At 39.3% G+C, this 5,441-nt stretch overlaps 1 protein-coding gene across 1 annotated transcript in view; it reads right to left on the bottom strand.

The window, feature by feature from the left end:
• The window catches only part of DYNC1LI1 (dynein, cytoplasmic 1, light intermediate chain 1), a 55,486-nt gene that overhangs the window by 27,651 nt on the left and 22,394 nt on the right, over positions 1-5,441 (bottom strand). The window lies entirely within an intron of this gene.

The raw sequence follows: 5,441 nt of genomic DNA, 5'->3' as shown, positions 1-5,441 counted from the left end.
GAAGGCCTGGCGGTACCGACATTCCCGCCGTCTTCTCGGGTCTTTATCAGCCGCCCCGGGAGAGGAGAGGGAGGCCGTGGGTGGGGGGAGCAAGTGCCTTTCGTTCGGTCTGTCTCCAGCGCAGGTCGGGCCACCCCAGTGGAGCGAGGTGAAGCGGCCGCCGTCTGCCTTTGTGCCGGTTACTGCTGCGAGGTGTTGCTGTGGGGCGGGGAGCTGCTGCTGTGTGCCGAGTGCCGTTTGCTCCCTAGGCAGCCCCAGCCCTGAAGGAAGCACCTTGCATCCAAGAAAAGTAAGTGCGGCTAGGGGAGAGACATGCCTTTTGGGGGGGACTTGGTGGTCTTATCTTCTCCAAGAGGCCTACCCATTACTTGTTCTTCACTCATAAGTATCGCTTTAGAGTTGGAAAAAAAATGGGTCCAATCACCATCATTTTCACAACTCAATTCTTGCTAGAAGTCCCAGAAGAAGCAAGCAAGCATGTCAACTCTTTTCCCTCAATTTACAGAGGTAACATGTTTGCTAGGGTAACACCTGAAGGACTTTAAATTCCATAAAAATTTGATGGATGAGTTTTGTCCATTCGATTCAGGAAAAACAACACAGGACGTTTCCTTGTGTGCCTCTCTTTCAAACAAAGGATACACGTTTGCAGAGCCTCTGGATATACAGAAAGGTAGTGGCAGCGTTAGCAATTTATGTATGCCAGCAGTTTGTACTTAAGTTTTTTCTTGCTGCTGTGTTTAATTTTTATTTTTCCCAGAAAAGACTGCTCTTTTAAGTAGTATTTCAAAATAGGAAAAAAAATGATCCTTTTTTTATCCATGTGTTTCTCTCAATGGTTTTCTGTTGCTTTGCAACCCAAACTGTGGACATTCCTTTCATATGTTGTTTTAGCAGAGATCAGGCATTGGAACTTGTAGGTCACCATTCGTGAAAGTAAGTTTCAGTAAGGTCCTTCAGGTATAAAATAGCTGAAACAATGGTAGGTGTATACTGAATTACAAGTACTTGTCATAACAGATGCACAGTTATTGATCAGAAATATTTTGTTGTGGACAGAATGCAGATGCAGAAAACTGCAAAGTTTTGGTGGAGACGTGTCATCCAGTAAACAGTGACCACTAAATACAGGAACGCTGCTGAAAAGCCACTGAGAAAAAACACTTGGTGCATGACCCTAAGTTTTCCCAAGACAGCAGAGCAAATTAGCTTCCCCCAGTTGAAAGAGGGAGTTTCTGCTCCCATCTCTTCCCTTCTCTCCATGTGGCCTGCTATGAATTCCCTTCTTCTGTTATCTCTGGTTTTCATCACCGTTGGGTCAACTGATTTAAATCACTAAAATAGCAGAAAACTGATTACTAGAACTCTTCCAATTTAGTGAGTTGAATCAGCTTGTGGAAAGGGTTTGACAAGTGGCAGAGCCAGAACAAAGGGTGGGGAACAGAACTGACCAGAGGGTAAGGAGAGAAGGAAGAGCAGAAAGAAGAAGGAGTTTGAATTTGGAAAGCAGTGGGATAGGAATGCCCTTTCAGTGACAGTGAAAAGTTAGGTCGGCTCAGCTGCAGGTCAAGTTGCAGTTCTAAGAAAAAGGAAAAAAACAAACAAACCCCCCCAACAGGTTCTATAATATGTTTCCTAACTGAAACAACTTCCAAGAGTCCAAACTTCAATGGAAGTTGTTTTGTAGTTGCTACCTACTTCAATCAAAAGGGATAACATTGGTTTTAACACAATTTGACAAATAGATTGCTTTTTATCTAGGTGTGTAGTCTTGAGATTTTTGTGAAGCTTTACTAAAAAGTAGAAAATCTCTCAAATTCAATGAATTACCTTTTAACACCTCACTTACAAAGGCACTGGAAGTAACGAGGGTTTTAAGCTACTTCATATTGCTCATTATTTTCAATGATGTTCCATATCATATTGTTTGCATGTGAACTATATTAAATTGAGGTATGTAAATGACATTCCCCATGGACTTTTTTGAAACCAGAATGTGTATGACAGCAAGTAATATTTAAATATGTGAAAGTAGTAGAAAATAAAAGGCTACATGGAAGAATGATAATAAGAGCATATTGCTTTGTGCTGAGTAGGGAACATATTGATGTTACGAAAAGACGGTGCAATTTTCCTGCTCTTCTGCTTTTATAGAGGCTGATGTTGCTAGCTGGAAAAAAATAAAATATCTGGTGATTGTAAATCTACCAAAGATTATTCACAGTGAAAGAGAGACCACCTCTTTTCTTTCTGCCCTCCTTCTTCCCCTGACATCCATTCACTCTGGAGTCTTTTTAAGGTGGCTTTCACTGTCTCATCCACTTGTAATGAAGGATTTTGCTGTGTGCCTTTGGAACAGATGTGTACAATCAAAATTCTCTGAGGATTCACTTACCAGATTGTTAAACCTGACAGTTCTGATGATAGTTGTGTGGTATATTTGCTACCTTTACCAGAAGCAATCCATCCCTCCTATTCTGCTTCCTCTCCATTTTATTTCTCTCTTGGGAGCTGCAGAGGAGAAGGTGAAAATGGAAATGCTTGATCATCATACTCTCAGGTTAGGTTAAAAACAAAAATCAAGATGGAAACAAAAATGTCGGGAGAATCAAGTCTTCATCAACTGTGCAGTATGCTGATACAGTATCTCAATTAAATTATTCATAGAGTTAGCTGTGCAGCATGAAAGGAAGAGGAAGTTTAGGAAAAGCTTGTAATGAAGATGAAGCAACCATAGAAAAGGGAAAAAAAAATCAATAAGACATTATTTCCTTTCCTCCCCTGTAAAATAAGTTTCTGTCTGGCAAAATGATCTTGTGGATGTATGGGAACAGCCATTCCATGCAGCCTTTTCCGAAAGGTAACTGTGAACAGGAACTGATGTTAATGATGCCCAGCAAACATAAAAGCCTCATTTTCTTCTACCTCACCCAGCCTGTAGCTATTTATCCAGGCACATTAAATATAAGGTCTTCCCCGACTGTCAAATTGTAAGTTGTAAATTTAAAGTATGTTTTCTTACTTAAAACTACCATTCTGATTTGATAGTATCTTATACCCAGTCACTGTTACACTTGCAGAGGTAGGTATGACTATACAAGACATACGAAGATAATGAAGAATCAGGTCCGTCAACTATGATGAGAAATAACGTTGTTTCAGCTGTTGATTGTTAGCAACAGTTTTAACTTGAAAAAGCATTGCCAGTGGCTTAACTACATGCATGCGTAAGGGCAAACTACGACAACAGCTCATTGGCAAAATAATGTCATTTCCTAATACAGGCATGATCTGCATCCCTCTGTGAGCTGCCCTGGGGTGATGCCAAAGTGCAGACCCTGAGAGGGAGTCAGTTGCGTAGCTGTGAGCTAGCTATGCTGTGCTGACCAAGGAGGGACCAACAGGGAAAGACACCTCCTGTGCACAGCTGGTTAGCGGTCGCAGGAATGGAGTCTTGGTTTCTCTCATATTCTGTGCCTTTTTGGTTTCTGATGTGCTGTGATTATTCTGTACCCCTCTGCTTGTTCTTAACATAGAGCTCCTTGTTGGCCGTCTCTCTTCATGTAAAAACTTTTGTCTGAGTTAGCATTGTATGAAATCCAAAAAGTAACAGGCCAGCTTCTCTGTCTGCGTGTATTGTCAGTGGCCAAATACTATAAAATCAGCTGTGAATTTAGAAGGCATTTTTTTCATAAGCCTGTGGAAATGAGTTGTTATAGTTCAATTCCCTGTAAAAGATCCGTTTTGGGTTATTAGAGAAATTTTGCCTTTAAGGCAAAACTGGCTTCTTAGCAATGTTGACCTTGTTGTTGAAACTAAAATCATAAAGGTCACAGTGCTCAATATGTACTAGTAGTTCACTGTGCAGAAAGCATCTCTTTGAAAAGGCAGCAATGAACAAGCAGAATACATAGAATTTCCCACAAGATGTTTTGTTGCCTTTGGCTGTAGTTTATTAAAAAGTAGAAAACTAAACCTTAAAAAAAGGGACAAGTGTGATTTACCACTCTTTGTTGATCTGAATTTGTGTGCAGTTAATACTCAGAAAGCATTCAGGAAGATGGTACTGTGCCTTTGAAAGTGCCTTTTTTGTAGTATTAACAGCTAGTCATCTGAAACTTAATCTTGAAAGTGAATTACTGGTTATTTTCTTGTTTACAATGCTCAAGTTATTCTGTCGGGAAATGAAAAAATATTGTATGACTTAGCTGAATAGTTGACAATAGCACAAACTGAAAATGGATAACATCGACACAGAATTACTATTTCAATCTGTATGCTGAAATTTGTTAATATAAACTCTATGGATGGATAATACTTAGGAATAACAAACATGTCTCAGGAGACTTAATGGGATGAAACCATAAGAAATATTAGACTATAACCAGTTTTGTGTATCACATTTCTGTTTTTCATTTGGCCAAGTATAAGCCTTGTTATTCATCCAACAGTGTTTTTTGCTGGTTGGTAATGTAAGTTCTGCAGACCATGCAGCAATGTACTACTTACTTCTAAATTTGTTTTCTACATACTGCACTGTAAATTTTTAAGAATGCAGGGCTAACAAATTTTACGAAGCAGAGTATTATGGCCTGCTGCAAAGGAGTCAAAGACTGTTTTATTTCATAGGGACAATGTTTCATTTCTTTAATCTAAATTTGTTACCATTCTGCAGGAGATGCAAGCAGAGCACCTCAAACATGTTTAAGTACACCCTTAAATTTGCTTGGAATCAATGGGATTTAAAATGTCTTTACATGTCTGGTTGATAATTAAAAATATGTGCTTGCTATGCATTTATAGAAGATAATTATGCAGGATCTGATCAGCCAAGAGCTGCATGCCCTTACTTTCCATTGGGAGACCAGGTGTATTCCCTCTCAAGGCACATTCAGCTCTTTCAAGGCCACACAATATAAGTATGCTTGTTCCTTTGGTCTGACCAGGATCATTTCTTCAAAGAGAGAAATGTCTTGGTTATTTTTTTTTTTAATGCAATACTGTTTATTCAGAAAAAAAGATATACAAATGAATAATTTCTGTGATTACTGTAGGGACAGTCAGCAGCAGGCACTTCCTTGTGCATTATTTACAATTCTGCTCCTTTAGTCAGTTCTTTATCTCAGGGAGCTGAGTGAGTGCTTCTCAGGTAGCTGGTTTGCTTTATACTGGCTTTTTGGTTGTCAGATGGCATGGCTACTTGATAGGTTACCATAAAATGAGGAAGGATGTGTGTTTGTGGTGCAGTAGCTACCTCATGCATGTTGTCTCAAGGTATCTATCTGTGAAGAAATTTGTATTTGCTCTGTCTTCAGTAGGAATAAGGTAAGATATCTTCCATTTACTGCAAAATAAGAGTATTCATAGAGACAATTATTGCAGAGTAGCTAAAAAAGTGTAAACCTGTACTCAGGCTACCTTGCAATAATTTATGTAAACAC

The sequence above is a fragment of the Pygoscelis adeliae genome, unplaced genomic scaffold (genome assembly GCF_000699105.1).
Source record: "Pygoscelis adeliae isolate BGI_AS28 unplaced genomic scaffold, ASM69910v1 Scaffold25, whole genome shotgun sequence".
NCBI lineage: Eukaryota > Metazoa > Chordata > Aves > Sphenisciformes > Spheniscidae > Pygoscelis > Pygoscelis adeliae.
Note: the sequence above shows the minus strand (reverse complement) of the source record. Positions and strands in the feature narration are given on the sequence as shown.